General features: G+C 42.4%; 1 protein-coding gene across 14 annotated transcripts in view; it reads right to left on the minus strand.

Moving 5' to 3' along the window:
- Nucleotides 1-22,428, minus strand: part of Znf385b (zinc finger protein 385B) — a 396,470-nt gene that overhangs the window by 48,123 nt on the left and 325,919 nt on the right. The gene's annotated exons all lie outside the window — the stretch shown is intronic.

A 22,428-nucleotide genomic window follows, 5' to 3' on the forward strand; every position in this document is an offset into this window, starting at 1 on the left:
ATCTGAGGCAATGTCAACAGCGTCTGCCTCCTGGGCAGGTCTTCAAGTGAAAAGTGAGACACTGTTAAACAGCCACAACACCGACCCTGCTTCATTAGCAAGGAGGCACCTTAGCGGAGGAGCGAAAGGGGCAAGGGCAGGAGCCAGAAAGCTCAAGGCACCAGGTGACACCACAATCAAACTCGGTCAACAATGGACTTGCTTGGCCAGGCGGACTGTCCTGACAGCCCAGTGACTGATGGCAGGAGATGGCCGTCCAGTGCAAACGGCTTCCAAGGAGCTGCTGGAATCCCACCCGGCAGTGAGCACCGCCTGGGGATGTGGCTTGGCATCAAGGCACACGCTTTGTAGCACAGGGCCCTGGGTTTGAGCGTGAGCACTCAAAAGGGAGAAGGAAGAAGGAAGTCCCCATGCAGAACTGGCAGAAAGAGAAAGGGTTGCTGGGATCCCCCATCCTGACCTCCACCCATGAACTGATGAGAATCTAGGCTCATATTTTAGGGGTCGTTTATGCAGCTCCCAGAACACCCATTGCCCACTGGTAAAACAGCTTCCACAGGAAATGACATCTGGGGATACATTTTCTTCCATTAAGTCCCTTTGGTGCCAAGTCTCTTTGATTTCCCAAATCCTCGGCATTTCTCAAAACCTCACTGGTCCAAAAAAAAGATAATGAATTAGACAAGGTTTTGATTTAAAGCTAAAAATGTAACAAAGTATTCCCAGTGAGACATTTTAAAATCTACAGTGCTCTCATCTCCGAGTTTCACCTGAGTTCTAATTTCTGCCTCAGGGAGGAGTCTGGGATCTCCAGTCATGATGTCAAATCGTGTTGAGCATGTAAGGAAAGGCAAACCCAGGGCGTGCCAGGGAGTGAGCGACTGACAGAAATAAGTCAAACTGTTTCCTTGATTAAAGAAAACACCTAATCTAAACTCTGGCATCGCTTTCTCCACTACCTTGGGTATCAGTGTGTTCAGCAAGGCCACGAGAGAAGCAGCAGCGGCTGGCGAATGTCAGACCAGATGGGCTGTGTTCAGGCTGGTACGGCTGCAGAGAGTGGTCAGTCAACATCAAACAACAACACATTCTAAAGAGCACATCGAAATAACTAAAATCCTAAGTAAAACATATGCCAAGCAAACCATCATAAACAGGCTCATAAACTTGATTCTTCTAAAGGAACAATCTGGCACATGCCAAGCCTTGGACAGTGTGACGTTGTAAGAATTAAAGACCACCCCGCCCCTCCACCCTGTCTCACACACTGAGGATCAGTAGGTGAAGAAAGGAAAGATACACACACATTCTCACACACCACAATCCAAAGTTCAAGATGAAAAAAATAACCCCAAGCAAGAGGGTGAAAAAAAAAAAAAAAAAAAAAAAAAAAAGCAGGGACTGAGTAACTGCGACCTGCAGGAGTCAGAGAAGAGAGAAGAAGAATCTCTTCAGATTGTAGGGGATCATGGAAGCTCCTCAAAAGAGGATGCTGAGGTTGGGCCCTGTTTCTGGGGTGGACTCTGAGGTGGCAGTCCCCAGCAGGAGGCACCTAGGGGCAAAGAGAAGAGCATGTACTGGACAGCATGTCCTTTGAACTCTAGTGTTTCCTGGCATATGCGCTTTTAGTTTCTCTAGCACACACCGACTCAGAGAAAACAACAGAGGAATGTTGCTGAGCCATGCTACCTTAAAAATGGTGTCCTTTGTAAAATGGGAACCATAACGGTGCTTCTCAGTTGCACATCAAATGCTCTCTTAGTGAGCATTTCAGATAGAAAGTGATTGTAACATTAGATGTTGCCTTTACATTACAGATGGTATCCTGTGTGCTAAACTCTAATCCTGTATCGTTGCGAAACCACCGTGATACTTATTTGAGATAAAAATCATGACACTTCGAAATCTATCAACGTATTAAGAAACAAATTAAAAATTACCAAAAAGAGGCTAAATAATTACTGGAGTCTTTTCCTTACCACAAAGTTAAATTTCTTTTCATAAACTCTTTTTGTCTGTACTTTTGTACTGACAAGATTTGACACTTCCAGAGACAGGGCTACAATATAAGAAATGCTAAGATACACCCAAGAGAAAAACTTAGTCAATGCAAAGATTCCTAGTAAACTTTTCTTCTGATATTGGGCATTTTATAGTCTGCAGTATCAATATGACCTATAACTGGCTTTGGTATTCACCTCATTCAACCCCCATTTACTGGGAATCTGCTGGAAACAAAATGTCCAGACAAAATTATGACGGATTTGAGTTTTTCAGCTTCAAGAGACTCAATGTCTTTGCTAATTTCTGAGATCTACCTAATGAAACAATTCTGGTTTCTACAGTCCACCCAGTGCCTTGATACTGTTTAACTCCAGGGGGCACCACACACATACAGTTCTTCGCAGATGCTATCCTCCAGGCTAGGGGAGCAGGCAGGCCAGTGCCCTGCACTTGGCATCCAACCCATACCGGCTGTAGAGTGGAGAAAACACCCCAGCAACTCCAAATCTTTCTGCATCACTAAAGGGAAAAGCAGTAGGTCTCCAGGAGGAAAATGATGTGCACTTTTAGACTGCTAATTCTCTTTGGGCCCAATTTAAATTCCATCAAATATTAGAGACAGAAGTAGAGTTCCCGGGTCACAGCTGCTTCAGAATGCCACTGTTTGATACCCCAGCTTTATACAGACATCGTTTCACTTTATACATTTCAACAGAGGCAAATTAATCCATTTCTTAAAAGTGCTGAGATCTTTAGAGCACTTCAAAGTAATTCTTCAAATGCCTCCTATTAGTCACGTGAGAGCCTTGATGCCTGTGTTTCTTCTGCTCAGTAGACATATGATGCTGCACATAAGCACACCGACTGGCTACAGGTGGTATGTTAGGACATCGCAGCTTGAGTTAATCATCAGCTGGACTGTGGTGAAGAGCTGAGGACTGTTCTTCTTAAAAAAAGAAGTACAGGGGCTTCTTACACAGTTACAAGTGAACAAACTGCTATTTCCCCCAGGTTTAGTCATTTGAAGGGGGATTATTAATTTTAGATGATTCCCACCAATTTTAGCTTCTTCCCTTAGGGATCCAACAGCACACTGTGTTGCCAATTTAGGGTTGATAAGGGCAGCATAAGGCAGTTATTTGGGAGTGCCTGTATTAACTGCGATCTGACTGTAGGGCCTTTGATTTGTTCAGTCCTGTTCTCTCCTTCCTAGTTCTTTATTTCCCTTTAAATCAGGTCATAACTAAAACTTCTCTCCGAAACAAAATAAAAACAAACAAACAAACAAACAAAACAAAACCAAGTTTACCATATCCACTTGCTAAGGTAAAGTTCAACCCAGCTGATTCCTTTCTTAACTCTGTTCGTAAACAATGAACATGAGATTTCTTTCACCCATCAAATGGGAAGGTGCTTCTGTGAACTCCTCCACATGGGCACTCAGCAACACAACTCTGTTAAATGTCATTACAGTTTACTTGAGAGTTTAGAAGGAAGTGTCTGAGATGCTTCATCGTAAAACAAAGCAAAACAAACAAACAAAAACCCAGGACTACTGACTCCGCCTTTTGGCTGTGGTTTTGTAGTTTTTGAGGGATGCTTATGTTGTCTTCTGGGCTGGAGATCAGCACCTGAACACAGAAAGCATGTAAGTGAATTCCTAATAAGCGCCCAGCAGTTGAGCTGGGGGGAGATGAAGCAGTAAACCCTGGCGGGGTATGCTCTGCCATGCTTAAATCCAAGGGAATGGATGACTGACTCCCCGGAGAACGCACTCAGTAAGCTACACTCTTTAAATGACTAGATTCAGCACAGGAAGGGAAGTGCTTTGAACACTGACATGACCACACTATGAAATAATAAATAAAAAGCCATTTTTATGACTTAGGAAATACCTAATTTCCTTTAAAATTACGCATACAGGGACTAAACCGCTTAGAACGTTTTATGAATCACATAGATTTTATTTTTTGTCTTTATGACACACGAGAAAATATGAAGGATTTGTCAATGATTACTCAATAGCTTTGGATTTGGGGATTTTCCCACAGTATTTAAAAGTGGAAGTGATCCGCTTTCCTCCAGTTAATTTCGTATTTTATACAAACCTGGAAGATGTTAGTTACTTCTACTGTGAGAGAGAAGGCTATCTCTGACTTTGCAGTGACTCCAGTTTTACGTGCTGGGCTGGCATGTTTGTGAGGATCATGCCCTTTCAATGGGGCAGTGTTGTGACCCTTCACTTCACTAACCCAGACCTTCTGGGCTGTCATAAACTAGGCTCTCAGACGTTCACACATTTACTTTGAATCAGTCCAAGCAAGCATTACACTCACTTCCATTTCCACATTAATGACATTTACACAAACGGCACCAAAGAAGTCTAAAATGAGAACCTGCATCGTGTGCCCTTACACTCCACAAATAATAGCCTCATGTTGGCTGTGGTGCCAGAGCATCTCTGAGACTGCACTACCCAGAGAAGGGGTTGAAACACGGCTCTAGCAGTGTTTTGTATGTTCACTACGCATTTGAGAATCTGTCTTACAGTCATTCAAAAATTCCTATTTCCCAGGGCCAAATAAAGGACTAAGCCCCAGCATAAAATTATAAGTCAGATTAAATAAAATATGTAGATATGAAGAACAATATAATAAACTCTCATAATATACAAATATAACTAAGGGGGGAGGATAATGAAACAACACATAGCCAACCTTGCCATGAGACTTGTGTCTTTATATTAAAGCCCCCGATTAAACCTGAAGTTTTCACTCTAAATCACTTTTTACAGCCTTCATTACACATACGAGCTTCATCTACTCGAGGCAAAACAAGAACAAAAATGTCTGCAGCAGCTTTGATTCACCTGCAAAAATCTGAAATATTTTAATTAGCAAATGCTAGTGGATTCCCCTTTCTGATTCTGTATATTTTCTATAAGTTCTACTGGGACCAGCAAGATGACTCAGAGGGTAAAGGCTTTGGCAGTCGAGCCTGATGACCTGAGTCAGCTCCCTAGGACTCACACGGTGGAAGGCGAGGATCGGCTCCCACAAATGTTCTGCTGACCAGTACGTTACAACCCAGGTTGTGTACATATTACATAGGGTAAGAGCAACGGGAATCTTTTTTTTGTTGTTTTGTTTTTTTTCAAGACAGGGTTTCTCTGTGTAGCTTTGCGCCTTTCCTGGAACTCACTTGGTAGCCCAGGCTGGCCTCGAACTCACAGAGATCCGCCTGGCTCTGCCTCCCGAGTGCTGGGATTAAAGGCGTGAATCATTTTAATTGACCATTTTCTTGAATGGGATCCATGTATATGGGAACAAGAAAGGAAAATCTATAATCAGAAAGTTAGCACTGGAGGTTCATTCTTTTTATCCGTGCAATGAATATTCATTAAATACCTATGATTTTCCACGTTCCATTTTAGGTGCTGAAAGACACAGACTACTGAAACTTGCATTCTAACATGTGGACACAGAGAATAAATAATGAATTCATATATGTGTAGAATATTTGGGGGGGTGTTAAGTGATAAATGACACATTCTCTGACTCGGTTGCACCATCTTGTGAAGACAGGAAGAATAAGGTGGCACACAGTAGTGGTATGACATGCCATTTTAGGCACCAAGGACACTCCACGGAAGGGAATTTACACAGAGACCTGAAGAAGTAGAGAAGCTAGGTATCTAGAAGAGTTTCTGGCATAGGGAGCCCTTGCTGGCACATCTGTCCTTGCTCAGTCATCAAACACTGCTTATTCTTAGCTCTTTCTGAGTTTTTACCCCAAGCTTCCCAGTCTACTTCGTCCAATTCCACTCACATGATAGCACACAAAACTACCTGCACACTGGACTCTGGATGTCCATTCTGAGTATCAAAGCATCGTAAACAAAAATTCAAAAATAATAACAGACATTGCTGTCTCCTTCTCTGAACCACCAAGTCACTTCCCTCTTCTATCAACAGCATCTCTCTACATCTGCTGACAGGACCAGTGGCATCCTCATTATCACACGCTACACCCACATTCTGTCAATTGTCTGATCCTATGAATTTCACCTGGGTACTTCTCCAGCCAGGCTGACTCTTCCTCTGTCAAAACCATCCTGATGAAAGTGGCTGCCGTCTTTTGTCTAGATCACAACAGCCTCCTCAGTGGTCACACAAAGATCTTCTTCAGCTCTCTGTAGCAGTATTTTCAAACACAAAACTGACCATAGCCATTCCTTGGTTTTAAAAAACCCACAGTGCTTCCCTGTTCCTGCTTTAAAAAACCTAAACCACCATATTAGCAACCTGCACAGCTTTCTCCTTCTCTAGTTCTGTTTTTTGTTGGGTCCTTTCTATTTTTCTCTGAAAAAAATGAGAGAGTGGCTGCCGCCTAAGTAAAATATAGCCAGTCTTCTTTCCAGCAGCCTAAAATGCTACCCTGTATCTGTTCCTAGTTAATTCCTGTTCTTCCTTTGGAACCTGGCTAGATTCCCTTCCCGAAGAAGCCTTCTGAGATCCCCCACTAGGTTGTATACTGTTTGGATTCTTCCAAAGGAATGTCCACGGAATGCTAGTGCAGACCTCCTTCCTGACTCTATATGATATTTTCCAAAAGTCCTCCCCATTTCAAATTTATTTATGAATTCCCATGGCCGTTTGATTCACTCTGTCTTCTTCCACCAGACCACAGCCTCCATTACAGCTCGTGCCTGTAAGATATTTGTTCTTGATTCTGTATCTTGCACTTAAAACATTACCTGAAACATAGCAGACATCTGATAGATATTTATTACATGGATGGGCAAGTGAATGAACATATAATTTTTATTATGCCAAAATATAACTCAAATGAGGACAGAGGATGGAAAAACAGAGACCACTTTAAAATTTTCATAGCCAAATGGCAGAGAAAATGGCAAGAACAAGTAACAACAGTGTACAGGAATGGTGGATGGGAAATCTCTCAGGAGGAAATGAGGATTTTGTTTGGGTGTCTCTCTAAGCTGCTCCTGGGGACCGGGGACTGGGACACTGGGGAGATTCAACAATTGCTGGTTGAGGAAGGCGGCTGGAGTGGAGACAACTCTTTGGGAACTGGCTGACAAGATGATGGATGAATCTTTGGAGATGGATGAGGTTCCTGAGGAATTAAGAACAGTGGGAAGGAAATCTATTTGGGGAAAGAATCTCAAGAAAACAGTTATGTACAGCGGGGAGAAAATCTATCTGAGGAAAGAGTCTTGAGAAGACAGTTACATCAGACATGTGGGAGGAAGCTCATCAGTCAGCACAGAGGAAGGGTCACCAGGAAAGCAGGATGGAGCAGAGAAGAGGACAAAGTGAAAATGTCCAAGAGGAAAGAACTTAAGACTCCACCTCTCCAGGAGACTGTTGGCTTTGGGAAGGGTGGAAGCACTTGACATGCTAAAGCGCTTTTCTGCAATTTCACATCAGCTTGATTGAATAACAGGAAAATAAGGGAATCTGAGGTCATCTCGTCTTGGAAGTAAGCTGGCAATGTTGCCCCAAAGCTGAGTGGTGGCCGCGTTTGTGTAAATAAAGGACTGGTAGCTGCCTCGAAAGACACGAGCACCTTACCGCCATCACTCTGAAGAGTCCAAGAACACACACCCAGAAAGGAAACACGGTATCCAGAAAATCTGTAAACATAACGGCCCCTACACATCTCCCTAAACTCAAAAGTAAAAACACAGACACAAAGCTGCTGATATCGTTTGCCATGCACCAGGCAGAGCACTAAGCACGTTCTATGCAGAACCTTATTTCACCCCATAAAGCCACACGAAGCCAGTATGACTGGTGGGAGTTCCCAGAGAACTCTGGACAGTTAATATTGCTCAATCACAACATCAGAAATGGAAGATCTTGGATTCAAACCAAAGATGAACAGGCTTTTCATCAGTACCCTGCAGATCAATAATGGAAGTCCGCAGCCTAGCTCAAAACAGGCCTCACAGAGGGTTCAAAGCTAGATAGAACCTCCTCTTTTGTTATGATGCTAAAAGGTAGCCTGGGGTGAAAGGAAATTTTGGGGGGTGTGGTAGTCTTTAAGGCATAAGTTCTCAACCTGTGGGGTGCAAACCCTGGAGGGTATGGGGTCACATATCAGCTATCCTGAATATCCAATATTTACATTATGATCCATAACAGTAGCAAAATTACAGTTATGAAGTAATAACAAAATAATTTTATGATGAGGGGGTCATCACAACATGAGGAACTGCTATTAAAAAGTCACAGCATTAGGAAGGTTGGGAACCACAGCTTTACGGTCATGGTAAGTTCATTTTTCACCCTCGAGCATGGCTTTAGGACCTTGATCCCTTTAGTACCATTCCTGTGCGCTGAGCTAGGCACCCGAGAGAGGGCAGTGGGCAGAGCAGATCCAGCCTCTGTCCTCCTTCTGCCATTACTAGTGGAGGGGGGGGGGGGCTTCAACAGTTAGATAAACAAGTTTCCAAATCCTGACCCATTTAATAAAGCCAGTGGGGGCGGGATTAAATCAGTCTCCCAAACACTGAAAAACCACCCTGAGAGAGAAATACTGCAAGTGAGACCCGAAAGATGAGTAAGATCTAGATCTGGAGTGGGAGGGGCTGAGGGCGGAGTGTGGGGCGTGTTTAGGGAAGTCAGAGTCTCTGTGGCTGGAATCCGGCAACAACAAGGGCCTGAGGCAAGAACTGAGCCTGAGACTGGCACTGCTGGCCCACCAGGAATCTGAATGGTGAGGGTGTTAGTCAGGTGGCATTATCTTGTTTAAACCAAGTGTTCAATAAGAAACACAATTACTAGTTCTCTTTAAAAGAGAGAATGGCGGAAGATATTAATAAACGGCTGTAAACGGGGGAAAATTTCAGTAGTGATTGTACGAACGTCCAAAACCCAGAACATTTTTAAAGAGATGCTGTTAGCTGGAGGCAGGCAGGGTGGGGTGGGGGGCAGTAAAAGGAAAGAGAGTTGTTTTTAAAAAGACTGTTAGCTGCCGAGATGAAGTAGTTTGTTAAAATCATGTGAGAGTCACTGAGATGATACCGCTGCTTCTATTTCAACACATTAAGTGCATATGTGGGCTTGAGAAGCTGTCTCTCTGCTGGTTTCCAGTTCTTATGCTTTGATCTCGTTTGTGAGACTCATGTGCACTACCTTTAAAGTAAGAATTTGGAACAAGCAAAGATACAGTTCATACATACCTGACTTATCAGAGATCCCTATTAATGTTAATATCATGCAAATTAATAAGAGTTTGTCACATTTATAAAAATGGATATTCATGCAAATGATGATTATTCAATGTGTAAATCTGTAGTAAGCTTGCTGGAAAGAAATGTCAAATATGCATGTTTTTAGATTTTTCTCTCTTTTTTTTTAATTTTACATCTGTAAACTCAGTAATCCTATCGTGGCACTTTGCAAATGTGGAGATCTATCATTTCTCCACGACTCACAGATATTAATGAATACTCTGTTCTCCGACCATCTGTGCAAATGTATAGACAGAATCATGAAATGTGACTGCTGGTATTTTTAGTTTAAAAATATGTGTGGGGCATTTTGTTGGCTTAAACCATTTCAATACAAAACTCTGAACAAATCATCTATGGCTCCTTTAGAATCTAGTCTTTTCTGTTCCTCCCAAATGGCACAAGAAAAAGTTGACAGAAACCGATGACATTAAATCCCAAAGCACCACACAGAAGGATACGGTGTCTTCCGTAATATAGAATGATATCTCTTTCCAGAGCAAAACTGGAATAATCACCCTGAGCTCGGCGAACAGACAGGGTAAGTGAGTTTTCCAAGAGTATTTAGTAGATGGATCAATGATGAAAAGGAAGCCTGGGATCTCAAGTCAGCACTCTGCATCTCTCCCATGAAATAAAAGGGAGGGTAAAGCAGAAGCGGAATTCTTTCCTATGGACTGGCACTCGTCTTCACAGGCTCACTGAAGGCAGGGCCCACAGTGCCCCTCAGAGGAAAAGGCTTTACATGATTGGAAGACAACTTAAACAAGAAAACTGGCTAGAACCTGTCTGCTTGGCATTTTCACTATACGATGGTGAATTTTTTTCTGTTTATTTATCCCATTTTATGTGTATGAATGTTTTACCTGTGTATGCATGCGTATCATGTGTGTGCCTGATGTCCTGGGAGGACAGAGATGGCACGGAGTCCCCTAGAACTTGAGTTATGCATAGTTGCGAGCCAACACGTGGATGCTGGGAACCAAACCCTGGTCTTCCTCAAGAGCAGCAAGTGCTCCTAACTGCTGAGCCGTCTCTCCAGCCCACATGCTGGTAACTGTAAACTACAGTCACCAAATACCCTTCCTTGGCAAGGCTCTTTTTTTTTTTTTTTTTTTTTTTTTTTTTAAGATTTATTTATTACATATACAGTGTTCTGCCTGCAGGCCAGAAGAGGGCACCAGGTCTCATTACAGATGGTTGTGAGCCACTATGTGGTTGCTGGGAATTGAACTCAAGTTCTCTGAAGGAACAGCCAGTGCTCTTAACCACTGAGCCACCTCTCCAGCCTCGGCAATGCTCTTCTATTGTTGGTCCAAGTCAGTGGATCTCAACCTTCCCAATGCTGTGGCCCTTTAATACAGTTCCTCATGTTGTGGTGACCCCCAACCATAAAATTATTTCGTTCCTACTTCATAACTGTCATTTTGGTACTAGGATCAATTACTATGCAAATATTTAATATGTAGGCTGGTCTTAGGTGACCCTAGTGAAAGGGTCATGTGACCCCCCAGGTTGAGAACCACTGACCTAAGTTCTAATAAGTTCTGTGGTCTCTCTCTCTCTCTCTCTCTCTCTCTCTCTCTCTCTCTCTCTCTCTCTCTCTCTCTCTCTCTGTTTTTCGAGACAGGGTTTCTCTGTGTAGTTTTGGTGCCTGTCCTGGATCTCGCTCTGTAGATCACGCTGGCCTCAAACTCAGAGAGATCTGCCTGGCTCTGGCTCCTGAGTGCTGGGACTAAAGGCGTGCGCCACAGCCGCCTGGCTCTGTGGTTCCTCTTATGTTTAATGTCCTTTCCCCAGTACTGGGATAGAACTAAAGGTCTGGGGCATGTTGGGCAGGTGTTCTATGACTGAGTAGTACAACCCAGTAAATTTTAATCATGATTATGTGTGTGTGTGTGTGTGTGTGTGTGTGTGTGTGTGTGTACACGTGTATATAGAATGAGCACATTTTTGTTATTTATGTTTTACTAGCTCTGCGTAAATTAATACAGAGAACTTGTCATTCTGAATGGAACTCCCCATCCACACTGACCCCACTACATGTAATCATTCTACGAGTAAATTCCTAGTGGTGAGAAATCACTCCAAGGCATTTCAGACAGTGTTCAGATTTACAAGCCTTCCACTCATATTGTGAAATTGCAACAGCTGATCTGACATGAACACACCATACCACGGGGATTTTAAAGGCAGATAAACAAATCTGGAAGCATTTTAACTTTTAAAATTTTATATGTCCAATTGGAATTTCTGTTTTCAGGGGTTATTTTTGCTCATGAATGTGAATGTAATTAAGCACAAGTCATTTACCTTTTCCCTCCCTTTCTACCATCTTATTCTAAATTGAAATTTATTTTTTGTTACATTTACAAGAAAAAGACAGCGTTGAGCATAAGGTACACTACTTTTTTGCTGTTGCTGTTGTTGGAAATACCAGTCTCCTACTTTACACTAGTAACATTACAAACACGCTGCAGCGGGTATCAGGCATCTCACCAATCATGTAATGGAATTATTATTCATTAGTGCTAAACCACACCCCCTTTTTACATTTCAATGTTAACAACGAAGTTACAGTCATGAAAATTAAGTTGTATTGAAATCCATGCACTGTGGATAAAACTGCACGTCAGTGAGAATTCGGGCACTGTGGGCAGCCGCTTCCCAGCATCCTTACCAACTTCCTTCCTTCATATTTTCTTGACTTAGGAAAAAGGGGTCATGTGATAGATTCCTAACTTTCTGAAGGAAAATTCGCTGACAGTTTCTTATTTGTATAGAGTGAATTCCAGTCACTTCCGCCTCTCGTCCCTGTCACTGCTCACCTCTCTAAGTGAAACCCTGCACAGTACGTCTTACTCTACTTCTACATGGAAGATGTCCTCTAGAGTGTGACCACTGTTAGAGCTACGGATGCACATAGTCCAACCAGCTAGAAAAACACAAATCAGTGAGCACTGAATCATATTCTCAAACCCCAGATGTTGACTGTGTGACGACTTCCTCAAGAGTCCTTGCTTGTCAGACCAGTCATCTAATCAGTGAACAGGTATATTCTCCACGTGCCCTAGAACATAGAACTAAAGTGTGTGCATGCACACGTGTGTGTGTGTGTGTGTGTGTGTGTGTGTGTGTGTGTGTGTGAGAATGGGGTGGGGGTGGAGTAGAGGGCTTTGTTTCCTTGCTTTTAGAGTCACATGAGGGCTCACTGATGATTCAGCCCATTTGAACTGGCCTAATATGGGACCCTAGTATGAGTTCAATCCAAATCACCACCACCATCACTGAAAAAAGAAAGAGAAGGAAGGAAAGAAGGAGAGGGAGGGAGGAAGAAGAGAAAAGAAAAGAAAGGTAAAAAGTTTAGGAAAGATGAAATACTAGTTCCTAAAAGCAATTAAGAGCTAGAACATGGGATTATGTTGATAAAAGAGGTGGAAAATCTGCCCCCCTGAGAAGAAAGATCCATCACCCATCTAAGAAAGATCAGTCACCTAAGTGACTGGCTTCAGATATGAAAATATAAAATATTCTGCATAATTTGGTGAGGCCACGGATTCCCTGTTGTCTGTTTGAAGTCCGTGAAGACCACGCATGTAATACGCCCCATTCGGTTTGTGTTGTTGCTGTTGTTTTATGAAGCGAGGTCTCACTAGGCAGTCTGGCTAGCCTGGAGCTTCACAAAGAGACCAGGCTAGCCCCCCAAATCACAGAGCTCCACCCACTTCTGCCTCCTGAATGGTAGAACCAAAGGCAAGAGCCACAGTCCCCAAGCTTGGCCGAGCCTTGTCTGTCTTAGCTGTAGAATGCCATAGTTCTTCAGTTTTCTTCTCCTCAAATCCCGACCACTCTCAAGGCTTGCCCTTCCTTACCTCCTGCGTGCAATTACAGAGATGACATTCGGAGAGTGTTAGTGCAGCACCACACAGGGAGGTGGCCCCATCAAACAGCTTCCCACTCGAGATTGTTCTAGCCCCAGGTTCTGTTCTCACCTGAATTATGCTGCCGTTACATCCTATAGTTCAGCAACTCTCTCTCTCTTCCCTTCCCCCAGGTAGATAACCGAGTCTGACAGGAAATTGCTTAGGCCTTCCTTTTGAGGCAGGGACAGCCTTATTTATTTATTTATTTTCTTAGCGGCTTTTCTCTCCTTGAAGAGCCAGCTCTCAGTCTCACTGTTCACACTATTTTGCCTGCAGAGTCTTGGTATTTTTAGAAACTGGTGGAAGCAGGCCATGGATGGTCAGGTTCCTTCATCCTTACAGCCGCCCTGTCAAGCCACCAGATTTGAAGTCCTTGGGCCTGCAGTGCACAGACTCTCCCACGTTATTCAAGGAACTGCCCAAGAGGTAAAATTAGCTAAAAGGCCTCTCTCTCCCTTGCAGAATGTTCTACACTGTTCGAGTCACTACACATACTCAAGCAGTGGAGCATGGAGCATACAAACTTCCAACCTTTTTTTTTTTTTTTCTGTTTGGGTCATACATAAATAATACTTTGCATTTCTTGTGAAAATTCTAGTCAGCTGCCTAACAACACACTTGGAGAGAAACTATAGGAAGCCAAATGCTTCCTAAAATAAAGCCCAGATATCTGCTTTAGACCAGCTGCTAATCACACTGAGCCTCCAGGTGCTCGGCCTAGAGTTTCTACCCGTCTTTAATTATATATCGAATGAATGTGTAGCTGAAATCCCAGGCCACAAAAATCAAGCGAAACTTTTCCTTATTGTTAACGATTCTAGAATCAGTCTTAACTGAAGAAATCCATATCCAGGGAAGAAGCAAAACACACTCTCTTAGTAGTCTTTCCTAAGTCCCAAGCGGCATAGGAACTTTTAGGTGAAGAACAGTCAACAAGAAGATGACTTGGAAAATCTGTAAAGGGATTAAAAACAAAAGGCTTTTTTGTTTTTTTATTAAAAAGGTTACTAAAAGAAGAATTTTAGAAATGAGAAGTAGTACCCCTTGCATTCTTTAAAGCTGTTTTTGATGTCTGGTTGGCCAACCACTTACTGGAATTGGATCAAGGCCAGCTGGGGTGACAGTGAGGTAGAGATAATAGTGGTTTTCTCTTGAGAACGGACCTGACAAGCAGGGCCGGGGGTGGGTGCCTTCAGTCTAACATTCGCATTTACGTTCTGTACACCATTCTATTGGGCTGATCATACCATTCCAACCATGGCTGGAAACAGATGAGAGCTAGAGTTCCATGTCATGTGAGGCATCTCTATGTTTAAAAAAAAGCAAGAAAAAATACTGATTCATATACACTTGCATGAGTCTCTATAAAGCATTATGCTCACCTAAAAAACAAAACAAAACTGCTCTTTCTAATGTATATTTTTCTTTTTCCTGGTGGTAAATTTAGTGTGTGTGTGTGTGTGTGTGTGTTAGTTATATATTTACTCCCATGCATGTATGTTTGCAGGTATGTGTGCACATGTATGGAGCAGAGGTCATCATGTATTATCTTGCTCCACTGTTCTTCACCTTATTTACTTGTTTGTTTGTTTGTTTTTGAGACAGAGTCACTCACTGAATAAAACCTGGTTTGGCTAAGCTGATGACCAGTGAGCTCCAGGCATCTATCTACCTGTCTCAGGACCCCCGGCACTGGGATTACAGACAGGCGTCAAACTCTGGTCCTCATGCTTGCCTGGCAGGTACTTCACCAGAGAAGGCCATCTCCCTGGCCCTGAGTTGCGAGTCTAGAATCAGTCCTGATTTCTCCACATATCTATTTCAAGTCGAAGGGAGTGCTGGGGACCGAGAGGTTGCCGTACTCATACAGTGCTACCTTGGAAGCAGGCTTTTAGAGAATTTAATGAGGAACTACTATGCACCTCAAAAAGCTGACTGAACTTTTAAGAGCTTTGTTTAATGGCAGCCATTGAGGAAAACTTTTAGCACCCTGTGTCCCTGTTCCATGTAATCACGCTATATTTCTGTCATGTTGGAGCAAAAAATGTTCATCATTTTGTCAGCTCTGTCTGAGAAACAGAGAATTACCTTCTTGGGCTCTGGAGATTTATGCTTTTAATTACCTCCTATCTGCTTCGCTACCCTCGGAACCTAAGAATCAATATAAATAGTCTTATTTATGGGGAAAAATGTAAAATGTTTGACAAAAGCCGGCTATCACTTTCCAGGTTTTCGTTGGAAGCTATCGATTCCTTCTGTTTGGGGGCGCTACACCTTTGTTCTCGACAGGACTGGTTGGGTTTCAAACTTACAATGTGAATTTTTCTAATAATCCGTATTGCTTAATAGCAGATGTAAATTTTACAATAAGCATGGAAGTCCCTGGGTCAGCAATGAGAGCACAATCCCTGTAGCATCTCCATATTTAATCACCTGCCGCAAAGTTCAGTTGAAGGCCGACCTTCTCCAACCCATCAGAGACTCACATTTCAGCAATCGGCAACTTTCATGACTTTTTTTTTTTTTTTAAATAGGAACCATGTTAGGACAAGTCAAAGCTAATAGACTGGGTACCGGTGCTCTCCAACATGTACAACTTATCTGTGAATGTACACTCGTGAGGGACTGTTCCAGCAGCTTCCTGAGTGCTGAAGTTCCTTATATAAAAATTTCATGGCATTTGCACATATCTGCCTGTATTCTTTTCGAATCATCTCTAGAGTATCGATAACATCTTTAAAATATGAATTCTGTGTAACAGTTCTCATGCTGTGTTGTTTAGGGAAGAAAGTCAAGGAAAACAGTCTGTGTTTTCAATACATGCAAGATTTTTTTAGGGGGGAAGGGATGTCCAAACCATGCTTGTGGGTCCCCTGAGAATAGGAGGCTTAATATTTATAGTATATTTTATATATTTAATATTTATATTATACTTTATACAATTCATATGCAGTTACATAAATGAAACCATAGAGGAGTAGCTATTTATCCCAAGGGCTTTCAAGACAATAGACTAGAGTGTAGAGGTGGCCGACAGCAGGTAGATGCATATATATGAGGTAGGGAGCATATAAAGCCTACCCTTAATTCATGTATAGAAGTAGGTTGGCTTCATATGACAGTGATCTTATGTTGGGGAGAGTCAAATATTAAAAGATGAATTTTCTAAATTGAAAGCAAAGAATCTGCTTAAGAAAAAAAAAGCTTAATAAAAACATTACCAACGTTGAAGGAAGGGAGATATGGGAAGCAGTGCATTCGTGACTATTGTGTCAGCAGAAGAAAAAAGGAAAAGGAAAAGTGCTGGGGACGTAGAAAAGATGAAGTGGAGAACGAAGGAGGGAAGAAGCAATGTAATGGTTTGGAAGAGAACATGGAGAAGAACAAGGGACGACTTATTTTAGAGATAAAAGATAGCTCACGGATGACAACAGCAAATTGCAGAATTCCCCAGAATACTAAATGGTGCCAGAGTTTCAGACAAGCCTCGCAGCCAACGGCCTGTAGCAGTTCTGCTTAAAAACATTTCCTAAGGTGGTGCCGAACAAGGTTCCAGGTTCTTGGGTGATCTGTGATTTCCTAGGTAGGGCAGCAACTGCAGGGACTTGGTGTCCCAGGGCAGCCCGTAGAGAGGGACAGTCAGGGCTGGTGGCCAAGAGATGGAGAGGGGAGGGTCCACCAACAGGACGTGGGAAGACAATGTCTGTGGGACCAAAGCTGTGGCTTTGTAGCCAACCTCAGGACTGCGGGAGGATTCTGCTGGGTGGACTGCAGGGAATGCCTGAGCCTCTAGCAGACACAGCAGGAAGGCGTCCTCTTAAATGTCACCTGGTGGATGAAGTTTGTTTACAAAAAGGCAGGAGAGTTTGCACTGTGAGATTTTAACTGCCAAAGAAATCAAGAGGTCAGAATACGACCTCGAACGGAGCAGGGAGGTGGGCAGAGGCAGAAAGACCGGAGGACACAATCTGAGCGAAATGAAGGTAGAAAGATGACAGAGACGCAGAATGAGGGTGCCGGGGCTCGCCCAAGTACCAATTGCCTGCTAACTGCGGTCCTGGGAATTGCGGCTGATCTCTGAATGACTGCGATTTTCGAAATTTCAGAGGTTTACAGTCAAGAATAAGGGGAGTGAGGTCACCCTAAAAAATGTTCACACAAATGGCTGGTCACCCTACCATTTTCTCTTTGAAGCAAACCTTTAGCTTCCTGTCCATCTATAATATTCTGAGGTCAATCAATGAAATGGCATGAAGTCATCTCTTGACATCCCCAGACAGGAAGGCATTAAGTGTAGCAAGAAGGACAGAGGAGCTAAAATCCAGAGATACCAGCTAAACCAGAGCCCAGACAGGACAATGTCAATGAAACTCACTAACCTACACATGCCAGAAAGTCAAATCAAACGAAGAGAAGGCAGACTACGGTGGGATTCATAATACTGGAGACTTTGCAAATCAGATGGTTTAGTACCACAAAAGTAATGGAAGCCTGTGGCATTAGCCTCAGGGGATACTATCTCACGCTTCCTAACTTGTGGCCTTACTGATGAATTCCACCATTTTGGGGCCTATTCCTGAACCAGAGTCTGTGAAAGTCGGTCAGATCACCGACCTTATTGCTCTTGTTCCTGTTTCCCTACAAAGCATGGGGACTCAAATGAGATGAGGACCATTTAAGATGACCTGTGGTGAGATGATGATGATGATGACGTCATCTCTGTTTCTAAACACGGAGGAAAACCAACTTGCCTGCTCTCATCTTATGTAAAACTCCACTTCTATTTCCTTAATCCTTCTACTGCTGGACTCCAAGGAATTGAAATTAATATGTAAATTAGAAATTATTTGTGATCTCCCAACTGATGACCTAGCCATAAAAAGAACAATGTTTGCCTCAAGGTATTATTTGAAGTTTACGTTAGCTCACTCTGATTGGGCTCATCTCTGGAGATGGCACTTTCCAGCCCATAGGTAAAGAGTCCTACTCAGGCTCATCAATTTATGATCACCCTACAGTGTGCACTCATTTGTCAATGAACAAAGGAATGTGGGGGCTCATGACAACCTCATTTGGTTTACTCTAGGTTGGGATTTGAGAAAAAAGATGAAGAGAAAGCAGGATTCGGCGTCTGCACATATTTGTGCAAAGGTCCAGGACTCTTTTGGAAAGTGTATTCTTCCTGGACTGCAGTGGCTGCCCCTAGCAAAGTTAATGGTGTCAATTTGTAAAGGTTCACTTGGGAAATGTTTGTGATTAATGCTCGCTCATTTACATAAGGCTTCATTGTGTAAATAAAGCTGTAGCCTTTTGCTTCCGACAATGAAGTTCTATTGAGATGGTAAAAGCTGGACAAAGCGGGCTGCAGAACACTGAAACTAGGTCGCTCTGAGCTTTACTGCACCAGGCCTACCCTGGTATGTTTTATGTGCATTATAGGACACCGTGGAGAGCAGTCTGTTTACTGTGCAAATTTGCCTTCCAGATCTTTCAATAAACATATTTTCTACACTGAAGAGTGGAGCCAATTCAGTCTCAGGCTGATTTAGAAATGTTATTAAAGGAAATAAGGATGAGGATCTTCTTAATTCTTGCATTAAAATGTAAATAGGGTAATTATAAAATAATAAACTCTCTCCCCCAATAAAAAATGCTCAGTTAGAGAGCTCAGTTATGCAGATTATAGCGCCATTACTAAACACTGGGAACACATATATGTCACATTTCTGAATCTGCCATCCAGATTTTGTGGTTTTATTGCCCAGAATCTAAGCATGACTCAGAAATCTCATTTCTTTCTTTATTCTCCACAGGGCTACTGAGTAGTACAAGGAAGCTGGTGGTCATCTGCTAACATGTTTGCAGCTGTCCTTGTCCATATTAGTTACACTCAGAAAAAAAATGGATGATGGTGAGCGCACACCAAAGGTGTGAGCAATTCTAAGCTGTAGAGAGAAATTCTCACACCTCCCCTCAAAGCACCCATGGGGCAGATTTTGTTTTTCAAACAGGGTCTCATGTTGTCCAGGCCTCACACTTGCCCCGTAGACAAGGCTAGCCATCAGCTCCTCACTCTCCTACCTCTGCCTCCTATGTGCTGGGATTGCAGGGTGTGCTACCACCCCTGGCTTCCATGACACCGTAGCAAGCATCATTCTGAGGTCTTGGCTGTCCTATCAGTATGGCAGATGTGATTATGTCCCATTCTGCTGATGGTGATACCATGGGGGTTATTTTTAACCACAGAGCTGGAGTGGTCCATTTTCCCACCATAAAAGAGAAAACTAAGGTCCACAGTATTGGTGTCATTTCCCAAGTTCAGAACCAGAACTTAAATCCATGTTCAAGAACTTTTTTGTTTTGTTTTTTGACACGATCTATGTAGCTCGTTTGTCCTGAACTCACTGTGTGGACTAGGCTGGCCTTAAACCCTCAGAGATCTGCCCACCTCTACCTCTTCCTCTTGAGTGTGGGATTAAAGGTGTGTGTTACCATGCCTGGCCCTCCAAAACTCCAAATGCAGTGTTGTACATACAATTGAGAACTGAGTGGAAGATCGGCAACATGTTCTAGCTTTCCTGTTTAAGGACAGATCAAAGACAGTCACATATCACTTGTTGGCAAAAGCTACTTCTTTGGAATGTTCCATCATTATCCAGGAGGGGTTCAATTAATCCTTAGACAAAAGTCAAATTACAGGAAATAGTACTGTAGGCACACCTCCAGATTTAGAGGCAAGACACCCGGATTTACGTCCCAGTTCTGCTGTATACTGACTATGAAAATACATGCAATACTCCTAAGTGGGAAACAACTACATGATCACCTGTACGACACTGCACAAATAACCATGGGACATGCACACACAAACTACTAACTGGCACTCAGTGAACAGACTAGGGACATGTACACACAAACTACTAACCGGCACTCAGTAAACAGACTAGGGACATGCACACAGAGACTGGCGGTATAGTTGGGCACCAGAAATGGGATGTGCATCTCTCTGGGCTAAAACGAAGGTATTGGTAAGACTGACTTCTAAACCTGTGAATATTCCTTGGCTTTGGGCACACTCCTTTAACTTCAAAGCCATTAATGGGCGATCAATGAATCATTAATGACTGCTTCTTCTGCCTTTCTCCTCCTTTTTCAAGGAGCCTTGTTCACTGGGCACACAGGATAGTGATTGATATTCTTTCTATTTTAGAGACAGGTGATTACCACCTTTAACTCCATCTGTTAACTTACTTCCCCTCTGTGATATAAGGCAACATATCATGAGGATCTAGGTTCTTAGGACATAAGTATCTTTGTCTAGCACGTTTGCAAATAAAAAGGTCAAGGAGTGCTCTACATTGACAGAATGGCTTCTCAGTGAACCATTATAATGTAAGAAATAGAAGGCAAGAGATGGGGAATGACTCCATGGGTAAAGTGTCCACCATGCACACATGAGGACCTGAGCATCCATGTAGAAGCCAGGTGGGGCAGCAACCTGCTGGGGACAGAAAATCAGATCCCTGGAGCTCATTGACGAGACAATCAAGCAGAAAAGATGAGCTCCAGGTTTTGTGAGAGAACCTGTCACAAGAAAACAAGGGGGAGAGAGATTGAGAAAAGCACCCGACATCAACTTCTGACCTTCACACTCTTGGTCACACATGTGCATGCATGCCTGCACACATATATGTATACACATATGAACATAGTGCATGTTTGGTACATGAACACCGAACGAACGAACGAACGAACGAACGAACGAACGAACGAACGAACGAACGAACAAACAAACAAACAAACAAACAAACAAACAAACAAATAAAGGTAGAGAAAAGTTTGTTACTCTATATGTAAGAAAAAGAAAAACACATTCACATTTAGATATAATTAAAAAACCTCTGGAAGGTTACACAAAAAGTACTAAGTGTTGATAATAACTAGGAATGACAAGTAAGGCGTGAGGAGTTAAAATGGATGAGGAGTTAAGAAGATTATTTATCTTTACATGTATGAGTGTGTTGCCTGTACCAATGCTGGTGCACTAGTGTGTGCTGTACCCATGGCGACCAGAAGAGGGTGCCATCCCCCCTGAAACTGGAGTTATGGACGTGTTGGGAATGGAACCCAAGTCCTCTGCAAAAGGAGCTAGTAGTTTTCACTGCTGAGCCTTCTCTCCAGCCCCAAGATGGAGTGACTTTTCAATGTACCTTGGTAGCTGTGGGTTTTGTAGGAAGTACTGAAATCAGGAAGTATACATCTTCAAAATTTATGCCTCTAGGGATCTCTCCTTCTTTCCTATGTGTATTCTAAAAAGTGGGTGATTTTTTTTAACAAAAAGAAAAGGTTTGGGGAATTTGGATATTCATTCTGCTATCTTTACAGTCTGAGAAGAATTGCTATCTCAGTAATACTGAGGTGTCAAAGGAATTATCATCCTATGTTCCTCTGATTATTTAGGTGGATTTAAATTCTTCAGTGTGGAATCTTATGAGGTACCAAACATGCCTCTGGTGGAAATCACATTAAATATGATTGTTCAGGTCCTGATTAACTTCTTTTCCAGTGAGTGCAGTTTCACTGTGCTTACTGTGTAGAATTATGAAAATGTCACATCATGGTATATATGAAGAAGGATGGCTGTTATTTTTGTATTTCTAAAAACACATTAAATCTGTGGTATGCTCTTTGCAAAATGGCTTTTTGAGTCCAGAAACTTGGGAAATCCCAAGATACAGTCTTTAGATCCCATCTGCACTGGAAACTGGTTTTATTTGGTAGTTGAATTATTACCAGGTTTCTACTGTTATTAATTTTTTATGCATTTAAAAAATCTTAGATTTTACCCTTTCTTTGGTATCTCTTTTTAGCAGAATGTCTGTGTTGTCTAGTTATAAATTTTTTCCTGTATTTATATGAAATGGAAACATAACTTGTATAATACACTAGTCTTTGAGCTATTTAGTAAGATTGAATACATGCCTGAAATGTGATCGTTCTTGTCAAAAATAACATTTTTGGCATCCACTCAATTTTTTTTTCATATTTTCTAATTTTCAAGTATTTTTGACAAGCAAATAGAATCAGTAGAATCGAGTAAAACAAGAAAGCATCTTAATTTTTATGATCAGTCACTTGTCCTACTGTTCATATTGGAAACACTGAATCTAAGTCACTTGGAAATTGGACACACTGGAGCCAGTGGGCCGTCATGAGGAACCAGGCTGAGATGCCATGGAG

Source organism: Peromyscus maniculatus, chromosome 4 (assembly GCF_049852395.1).
Source record: "Peromyscus maniculatus bairdii isolate BWxNUB_F1_BW_parent chromosome 4, HU_Pman_BW_mat_3.1, whole genome shotgun sequence".
NCBI lineage: Eukaryota > Metazoa > Chordata > Mammalia > Rodentia > Cricetidae > Peromyscus > Peromyscus maniculatus.